The sequence below is a fragment of the Zalophus californianus genome, chromosome 10 (genome assembly GCF_009762305.2).
Source record: "Zalophus californianus isolate mZalCal1 chromosome 10, mZalCal1.pri.v2, whole genome shotgun sequence".
In the NCBI taxonomy this organism is placed as follows: Eukaryota; Metazoa; Chordata; class Mammalia; order Carnivora; family Otariidae; genus Zalophus; species Zalophus californianus.
Window position 1 is genome coordinate 4,790,030 of NC_045604.1, and position 10,584 is coordinate 4,800,613.

Sequence of the window (10,584 nt, forward strand, 5' to 3'; positions counted from 1 at the left end):
GGCCAGACCAGATCTTCCTTGGAGGCAGCCAGTGCCTGGCTCAGAGGAGGTGCTCATTTGAAGCCACATTCAGAGACCAGAGAAACTCTGAAGCAGAAACGGCGCCCTCCCCTAACCCACTCCCTCTGGTTCTGCTGGAGGGGGTGGCAAACCGGTCTCCCGGGACCTTGCGAGGTCTAGCGGCGCCCTTCAGCCCAGACCCTCCGCTTCAGAGTTTTGGCAAAGGACAGCCCTCCCAGTACTTCCAGGGCTGGCCCAGGAACAGGGCGGCAAGATGCCTTCCTCCCACTTGGACATATTCACAGCCTGATTTCTCCAGATCCATTTCCCCTAAATCTATCCACAGGTCAGACTGAGTTATGTGAAAGCGGAAAGGCCTAGGGCAGCTTTGGAGGAAAACTACTCTCCCCTTTATTTGGGAGTGGAGTGGACTTACTGCTTCCTGATGCTTGAGAGATGGGAGATGTTGCCATTCATCATCACCCCAATAGATGCCTACATAGTAAGGTCCTTTTGGATGTTATTTCTAGTCTTTACAGCATATTTTACCAGATGGTGTCATTTAACAGATGAGAAACTGAAGGTTCAGAGACGTTAAGCATTTTCTCCAAGGCCACACAGCTTTTAAGTGGCCAGTGTCTGATGAGCTCAGGCCCGTCTGTCCCCAGAGCCCCAAATCTTCCCACAGCCCACTGTCTCTCTTCCCAAGCTTCTTCACCCTATACACTTGGTCATTCAACAAACACTGATTAGTACTGGACACTGGAGATGCTGTGGTAAGCATGGCCGGCATGGTACCCTGTCTTCAGGGAACACACAGTCGTTCCCCGGGGGGCCATACCATATGCAAGTAATAAGCAACCTCCCAGTATGAGCATTATGAGAGGGGACACTGAGGTTGCTGAGAACACCCTTCGGCTCGGGGCTGGGCGGGAGTTGGGGCAGGTAGGTGTTGAGGGCTGGGCTGGTGTTTCCGGTGGGGCTGAGGTCCTGGGAGAACCAGATTCTTCCACACGCCCCTCCCCAGACTGGGAGTTCTGAGTTCTGGAGGCTGCCAGCAGGGGGAGCCTGCAGCCCAGGCCTGAGTCCAGCTCAGAAGCTTACGTAACTGGGACCGCTGCGGGGAGGAGAGCAAAGCCCAGGCACCAGGCGCGTCACACAAGGGACAGACGCATGTACCCACCATAACACAGAGGAACCCCATACAGAGAGACGTCACTCACACGTCCCGACAGAGAGACGCGCGCACGCGCGCGCGCGCACACACACACACACACACACACACACACACACACTGCAGAGGAGGGCCATAGCCTGCAGACTGGACAGTGCTCCTGTCCCCTCCCCAGCTGGCCCATAAAAAGCCATACAGGCGTGCCCGGCACCGTGGCTGATGCTTGTGGAGGGGTGAGCTGAGAAAGAAGGAAGCAGCCTGAGACAGGAGGGAGGGACCTGGGATGGCAGAGAGACACAGGTGCGGGGGTCCAGCCGTGGCCATGGGGGGCTGTCATCACTGTGCCATCACTGGCTGCCCAGTCACCCGCTAGGTACCCCCAGGGTTAGGCATACATCAGACAGCAGGACTCTGTTTCACGGGCTTATGTAATTCCCCTTCAAGAGGACAGATGCACAAGACATTGAGGTGGCCGTGAGGTGTCCTGAGTGTCGCTAAAGATCATTAAGACCTATGCTCTGCCTTAAAGCAACTCCCACTCTGACGGAGGCGTCACACATTATGGTCACAACCACGGAGACGTGGTTCTCTGAGAGGCACATTCAAAGACAGGACCGTTAATGTGTTCTGACCTATGTCGGGTGCGTATTTTCATCTCACTTAAACCCTGGCCAGAACCTGGTGCGGTTAGTGCTGTTATTATCCCCGTGAAGAAACAGGTGTATGGAAGCTTCGGAGCATGTCCAAGATGAATGGATCGGCTCCTGTCCAAACTTGGATTTGAACGTAGGATTGTCTCGGTGTGGAGGGGCCTGTGCTCCTGCCCCTGGTACATGGCTTCTTGGAGACAGGTATGGACCCAGCTGTGGACACAGGCGGTGCCTTGAAGACAGTGACACACGCATCGAAGACACAGACACACATACGCACCAGACATCAGCCACACGGAAACGCGAGATGCACACGCAGAGTACTCAGCACTCGCTCTCTTAAATGTGTATAAATCCCAGCTCATGCAGCTAAGCGTCACACAGAAGAATGTCCTATGATCTGCACGTGTTTGTAAGGCCCTGACCCATACCGTCTGATGAGCCATATTTTCCCACCGTCCCGAAAGGGGAAATTCTCTGCCAATTTGCTGAGAGTTTCAGGCAAAGAGATAAGGCAGAGGTAGAGCCAAAAACCTACCTTCACCTCAGCTCACGTGGAAACAGAGACATCCACCCGAGGACCCAGGCGCATACTCAAGAACCACAGAGCCGTCTCCTGCACCCACGCACAGACACACTGGACTCTCTCCCTCCTTCCTCCCCAGCCAGGCACTGCACCCTCATGATGCACCCCCGAGGTAGCTTGCGTGTGTGTGTGTGTGTGTGTGTGTGTGTGTGTGTGTGTGTCTACTCCCTGAACCCTCCTCTTGTCTGGCTGAGCCCACACTCCTTCCCCACGTCTCAAACCCCACGCGGACAGCTGTTCAAGAACAGAGGAGCCCCAATACCACTGCTGGCCTCTGCATGACCTGGCCCGAACTCCCAGGGAGGCCCCGCCATTTCTCTACCCAGGATTAGCACCAGCCGCCACCCACTCCCGAATGCCAAGGATGGATCCCTCTGAGCTGGAATCCCCGTCACCCTCCCTCCCTGACAAGTCCCTGGTTCCCCAGTCCCAGAGTGTTGGGTGCCTGGGCTCCACCCCAGAGGCTCCCCCATACCTCTCTTCCCCTCCCAGCCAGCTGATGGCACAGACACCTGTGTGGAGGGTAGCCCTGAGCTGAGGCAGCCCCCGCTGTGTGTATCTCTTCTTCCCCAAACCAGCAGCCTGGGGCGAGGCGGGGGCGGGGGAGAGTGGGGGACCAATCCAGGGCAGAAGAGGGCAGCGGTGTTTGTGGCCTGCGTCTTATAGATGAGCCCCAGGGGACAGGAGGTGGTTAGCGCCAGGTGGCCGCCTCTGAGTCACTGAGGTTGAGCCAGGGCCAGATTGGGAGAACGGGTCATTTATGAGTTTGCACACACCCAGCTCTGAGCGAGATGAGGAGGCACCAGTTGTTGCTAATATTTCCCGTGCACCTGCTTTTTTGCTGGGCTCCACACTAAGCACCCTGTGCTTACTCAGTCCCACAGCACCCCATGGGGCGAGTGCTCCCGTGGCCTGTTTTGCAGATGGGAGAGGGGGGCCCAGAAAGGTTATGTAAATTACCCAAGGTCACCTGGCTAAATGGCAGCCCTGAGATTCAAATGCAAACTGCTTGACTCTGGAACATTCTTCTTCCTCCTGCTTCCCTAGCCTGCGCACACTTACTCATATACACACATGCATGAGTGCATGTGCATGTGCGTGCGCACATGCACACCACACACTGGGTGCCTATACAACCTTTTAATCTCCAGCTCCTAGCACAACGTGGATGCTCCATAAATATTTGTTGAATAAATGGGTGTGATGCTGGAGGCCCAGGTAAAGGGGACTCAGCAAGAGTGTGTGTGTGTGTGTGTGTGTGTGTGTGTGTGTGTAGTGACCCCGGGGGTTTTCACACACATGCAGCCCTCTAGAGCTGGAATGGTATTGAAGGCTCCCTTCTGACTCTGGGTCCCAGCCCCTTAAAGCGCCCTGGGTGGGGAAAGAGAATGGAACCAGGGTTCGTGGGACTCCCTGAGGTGGAAAGGGGTCTTCACTTTTCCCTCTCGTCAGAGGATGGGGGACATGAGGAGAGGTCTGGGAAGAGCACATGGGGACACACAGCCACTGAGCCACGCGAGCCCGCTCAGCTCCCTCTTGTCCCCATTCCTGCCAGGTGCCCCATGCTCTCCCGGGGCCCCCTCCTGACAGCCCCTGGCTCCTGCGCTGTGCACACCTGGACTCTCCAGGAGCCTGGCACCCCTTGGCCACCCTGGCCCAAGAACGGACAATTCCCCCTTTTCCCTAGTCCAACTGAAACAAGGGTGGAATTTTTCCAAAGACTCTCTATTGGGAAAACAAACCCAGAAATAAAAACTACAAAAACAAAGCAGCAGATGGGCCAGCAGGGGCGAAGGCGTGGGCCATGGGAGAGCGGAACCCGGAGTCCTGATGCTGACGTGACCCTCCCCTGGCTCCCAGCACCCTGTCCTCAGCTCTTAGGTGGCGTTTCCCACTCTGCCTCACCATTCCAGGCCTTGTTTATATCTGCCTCTCCATCAAGGCCACTGCTGGCTCTTCTTGGCTCTGCCCCCACGCCCAGCACAGTGCCTCACAAGGAGGGGAAGCTCCATGGACATTGGCCAAGTGATTGAGCAAATGAGTGAGCAAGTGGGTGAGTGAGAGGGAGGGAAGCCAGGTGCTTCCTCTTGGGTGGCCGGATCACCTCCAGGGAGGGCGAGGGCGCTGTTCCTGCCTCTGGAGTTTGTCTTACCCTTGAAAAGCAAGGGCACCAGCACTGAGCATGTGCATCCTCAACACCCCCCTGGGAGTTCAGGCTGTTAAGGAAACAAGCTCAGAGAAGCGAAAACTCTTGCCTAGTGAGCGGCAGATCCGGGCATTCTAGACCATGCTGCCATGCACCTCTGCCCAGGACGGACCATCCTCCCGCAAAGGAGCTGGTGTCTGGGGGAGCGACAAGGGTGCAGGTCCAGCCAGCTGGCAGGATGGGGTGACGGGGTTGACAGCTCGCTCCAGGTGGACACTCAGGCACAGGGCGTTGGTGCTGAGGATGCTGAACCTCCTGAACCAGACGTCCCAGAGCGAACATGTGACTTCTCTCCCAATTGCCTTCCTTCTGGAACCTGAGTTTAGTTAACTTTGCACCCACATCCATCCCCCCCCTTTCCAATCCTTTCTCCCTCACCATGACATACGTACGATCAGATGCCAAATCCTGGAAGTCTACCTCCCAAAGATCTTTCTCATCTGCCCTTTCTCCTCATTGTATGGCCACTGTCTTGTTGCAGGCCTCACCACCTCTTGGCTAAATTACTGCCAGAGCCGCCTACCTGTCTCTTCCTTTCAGTGTGACACCCACCACCCCGCCCATGCACACACACCTGCGATCAAGTGAGCCTTCCTAGAGCATTCCGCCCCTGCTCAAAATGTGGAAATGCCTCCATACTGCTAAGAGCAATATTTCTCAAACTTTCTGGTGGTAAAAATACAGATTCCCACCCCCCACCACTGCCCCCGGGTATCAGAATTTCCAGGAGATGCGCCTCCTCTTCTGTATTGTTAATGAGCACCCTAGGTGACTGTTACTGCCCGGAGCCCTGTAGGAATCACTGGTATTTAGAAGGGACCCCGTGAAATGGCTCGCACACCCATTTCCAGTGTGGGCTCTTGTGTTTCTTCTGTGCCCACTGGGTGCTCCACGCCTCTGTGCCTGAGCCCACGCGGTTCCCTCTACCTGGCACATGCTTTAACAGCACAGAAGTTCCATGTGCAGTTTCTGGAACCGGCCTGCCTGGGCTTGAGTCCCAGCTCCCCTGGTTGGGTAAGCTCAGGATCATTGTGCCTCAGTTTCTCTATCTAGAAAAGAGACTTGTTATGAGGACCCAATTAAATAATGTGTGCAAATTGCCTAAGCGCTAACCTGGTGCTTCAGTAACCGTCACTCTGATGAGCTGGAGATCCTGGGGGCCGTCTGGCTCTGTGGCTCTCACCCTTGCCTGCACATGGAATCCTTTGGGGAGCTTTTGGGGACACTGATGCCTGGGCCCCACCTCTGACCAGTTACAGTGTGGCCGTGGGGGGTGAGGCTCAGGCATGAGACCGTAAGACACACGCAGGGGTGAGAGCCCCTACCCAGTCACCCAGCCAGCCCCTCACTTTATTGTTGGGAGTCTGAGGACTACTCAGGTTCACAGCAGTTAATGGTAGAGTCAGTCCCACATGGCCAGCCCCTGCCCTCGCCCCATTTCAGCCCATGGCCCACCTTGGTTCCTGCCTTTTTGGGGTGGGGGGACGCCCAGGTGGGAGACAGAGCCCAGGCCCACCCAGTCCCGCTTGGCAGACACAGAGGTGAGGAAGTGAGGGAGCTGGAGGAAATGAGGAGTCGTCCCGAGGCCTAGGGCCTGGCCTTGGGGAGATCCGGTCAAGGGGCAGGGTAGCGGGAGAAAACCAGGGTGACTAGGTGGCATGGGACTTGGACAGAAGGACCGTGAGGGCGGGAGCCTCGTTTGCCTTGCCTGGAATAGTCTCTGCAGCACTCCGCACGGAATCGGGCAGCCAGCGCTCAGTCGGCCCTCAGCAAACACCGGAAGCATGTCGGGATGACACAGCGCCCCGAAAACGAGCGAGGTCTACCGACTGAGTCACGGGCAGCACTCACATTCCCCTGGAGGCAGCGCTGAGAGCACCCAGGCAGGAGCACAAGAGTGAAAGCGTCCAGGACTTGCAGAGAAACCAAGGCACACAGGAGGCCCAGCTCCCTGAAGCCCCTAGGAGGGCTCCTTATGTGGGAACAAGGCTGGGCCCCCTGTGCCAGATGTTTGCAAGGCATCCTATCCTGGCCAGGCGTCCGGAACACCAGCGGGGACAGGCAGACCCACACAGTCGCATCCTGGGCCAAGTGGAGGGGGCCTGGTAGGGGAATCAGGAGGTGGGAAGGGGGAGGCTGGGCGCCAGGCTGCCTCTCGAGAGGGAGAACAGGGAGGCGGGGTGCTCTGGGCCAGTGGCTGGGTCAGATCTCTGGCCAAAGCAAACCTGCCTCAGGGGGGCTGGAGGGCCTCTCCCTCCCTGCCCGGATGGAATCAAAGGAAACAGGAACCCTGGAGGGCCCAGCTGTGACCCCTGACCCCCAAACTCAGCAAGGTCCATTAACCCCATGCACCCCATCACCCCGAACATAGTTTTCCAGCCCAAAGAATCTCTGGAAACAGACTAATCTGGTATTTGCTGATCAAATGCCAGCCAAGAAATGTCAGGTTTCTGCAGCCTCACCCCCAGCCCTGCCCTCCTGCCAGTCCCACCTCGCACAGGGGCTCTTGGTAAGAAACCAGGTAATCCGTGCGCAACCCTGAGCCCCTCCCTCCTTCCGTGCCAAGAGTCAAAGTGATCGCACTCATTTCTGTGGGTCACGCTGATCAACAAAATAGGGGTACCTGTCCCCTCCGCTCCCCCTCTGAACCCCGGTTTCCAGACGGTGAGTTATGGCACAGATACAACTACACGTAATTTCTCCTGTTCACCTGAGCTGAGCCACGAGCTGAAGAGAAGGTAACCTGGAATTTGGGGGCTGTCGGGTTTTCCAGGCCTGCTTCTTGCTCTTCAGAGGAAGGAGCAAGGCTAGAGTAAGGGCGCCTCTGATCCCAGGTCACTCCGCAGCCCGGGCCCAGCAGGACCAGCTTCAGGGACTGCAGGCAGGACATGTGGGAGGACAGAGTGTGCCTGGGCCACCGTGCTTGGGAGGAGGGCTGGCTCGGGCGCCCTGAGCTGTCCAAACCCAGACAGCAGGCAGAGGGCAAAGAGAGGCGGGACGGGAGCCAAGGCAGAGAGAGGGAGGACAATTCTGGCGCTTCTCACCTCCATTTTCTTCCTTTATAATATGGTGTTAACAATAAAAAGGATCATAAAAATCATCTGGGGGGAAGATTAAAGACGACCGAAGCAAAGAGAGCCCGAGAAAGAGGGTCTTAGAATCTATTTCGAGTTGATTGGAAAGGAAGACCAGAAAGAACACAGAGGAGCAGGCATCAAGGGAGGGACGGAGAGAAAGTCCCACACTGGCTTTGTGGTCCAGTGGGGAAACTGAGGCGGCAGCAGCAGGCCTCAGACAGGCACTCTGTGGCGCTGAGCCCACCCATTCTACCGCAAGGTCGTTGCCACCTCCGGGAAGTGAGAGGAGAGGCCTGAACAGGAAGGGAAGTGAAAGGGGCTTTCCTTGGACGCTTGTCATGGCCACCCCAGGCCCTTCCAGGCTTCCCATCCATGCTGCCCCCCCCCCCGGGCCTGTCCCCCCCTTAGAAGGGGAAAATTCCTTCCGTTCCCAAGAAGGCCCCGGAAGCCTGGTGGGGGGGACAAGAGCCCAGGCCCTGGAAAAGGGAGGAAGAATCTTTCAGGGGATGGAAGAGGGCGAGACAGGGAGGTCCCTGGAGAGGGCTGGCCTCAGAGAACGGCTGAGCTGGGCCCAAAATGGGGACTGGAGCAGAGAAGTGGAGTGAGGGGCGGAGGAGGGACAGTGGGGGGGGACAGAGCCTCCCAAGCGTCCCTCCATCTCCCCTCCCTCCCCCACTCCCTTTCATGATCTTGAAACAACCTTCAAGTCTGGGCCGAAGGCCCCAGGAGGCTAGTCACTTAGGAAACAAAACTGTTTCTGGGAGACCTTGACGGCCCATCCGCAGCCGAGCGGCCTCCCCACCCCCTTGTGCACACACTTTCTCCCAGGGACGCTCACGTACACCGCGCCGGCCCTGCCCGCGCACGCACGCTCACACGACCCGCCGCGCCGGGGACACAGACGCTCTGTCTTTACTAGCTGGACCGCACGTCCAAACCAGTGCTGGCCTCTCCGGTGGCGCGGAGCTCCTCCTTCTGAATTTCCGTGTGGTACATCCCCACCACCCCTCCGCCTCCGGCCCCCACCCAGTCGTGCCCCTGGGTCATAACGCACACACCCACGCACACGCGCGCACACACGCGCACACGCACCCCTGCTTCCCACGTCCCCCTGTGCCAACCAAACACCTGACTCAGGACCACCCATCCTCACCGACCTCTGCCCTTCTCCCAAACCCACTCTCCAGCCAGGCCCGGCCCTCCACCTCCTGCTTTCAAGTCTTCCCTGCTCTCTGCTCTGTCCCTCTTGCTTCCAGGCCCTTGATCCAAATTGGCCGCTGGCTGTCTTCACAGGCCCTGGCCCAGCCCAGGCCCCCAGGTCAAGGGACCGGTAGTGTACACCCCACTGATGTCCTGGAGTCTGAGGTCCACGCTGGAGCAGAAGGAGGTAGACCCCCAGGGCCTCTCGCCCAGGCAGGGAGGATGGTCAGGGACGTTTGGACGAGGAATGGGCCCCGGGGTGTCCTGTCCAGCCTTTCTTTTGTCTGAGCCCCAAATGTGTGCACAGCATCGCCCTTGGGGCCACACTCCAGCCCCAGGGCCAGGTATGGCCAGAGCCGCCACCAGGCTGGATGGGCAGAGGGAGGGCCCAGTCCTTTCCGGTATGGACCTGGCCACGGGACCAGAGCCAGGGCCTCAGAAGGACTGGGCAGCACCGGGCGGTGCCGGCGGGGGTGAGGGTGGGGGAGCGAGAACTGGGGGCCGGGTGCCTGAGACTCACACGCCCCGCGGGCTCTGGGCGGCTTTCTCTCCCCATCTCATCTCGCACCCTGGAGCACGTGGGGCACAGGGAAGCGATTCCAAGCCCAGAACTAAGGAAGAGGAGCCCCCTACGCCCGCGTGGCACTCTCACCGCCCGCCCCCCAAGTCCAGGGCAAGGCTGCCCTTGGGCTGCCCCGCTGCTGTGCAACCCAGCCACCTGCGGGCTATTCCTGCAGGGACTTCTTCCCTGGGCCGTCTCTCCTAACGTCCAGCCACAAGCCTTCGTGCTGTGTCTTCGTCAGCTTCTCTCCCTCTCTCTCCTGTCCACACCAGGGCTTGGGCTGGGATCTGCTTTTCCCTTATTGCTTCTCCCACTGCCTGGTGTCCCCCAGGCTAAAAATTCAAGGTCAGTCAAGGGGCCCGAGGACAGAAGGTGTCTGCCCCCTCCCGCCCATCCCTCCAGCTGTAACCCAAGAGGAGAAGGAGGGCGGAAGCGGGATGTGACCTCCCGGATCCCTGTAATGGAAAATCCCAAGCACAGGAGGGGGCCAGTTATTTGGGGCATTCAAGCCTGAGCCCTGTGCCCTGAGAGTGGATTTACTGGAGAGGTCGATAATCCCTCTGTAGGGAGTTCCCTCTGGGGCCCGAGAGTAAGCGGGCACCTCGGTCTCATTTCCTCTTTCCTTTCCTCCTAGCTTCTCGGGGCTCAGGGCTCTCAGACAGGCCCCCACCGCACTGGCTCCCCTCCACTCCGGCATCTCTGGGCCCAGAGAAATGGGGACACTCCAGGAGAATCCTGAACTCCTACTGCTCCCAGATGGCGGGGCAGAAGTTCTTCTTCTCCTTCTGCCCCTGCTGGTCTCCCCTCCCCCTCTTTGCCCCTCATGCTTTGGCTTTTTTATTAAACGGTCCCGTTCCAGCTCTTCTCTACCCCTGTTCCCAGCTGGTATAAGGTCACAGACGTCCCTTCCAGCCCCGAGGCCCCCTCCCCACTCCCAGGGACTTCTTCCAGCTTCTCCGGGGCTTCACTGCAGAGAGACCCCTCTTCGGTCTCACCTCGGACCTGCATCTCTACGGTCTAACCTGGGGCCTGCATGCTGCAGATTAGCTAGCCTTCCCCTCACCACTGGAAGAAGGAGGCAACCAGCTCCTTTCTGGTTCCCGGGCCTGGCACTTGCTTTGACGTTGAC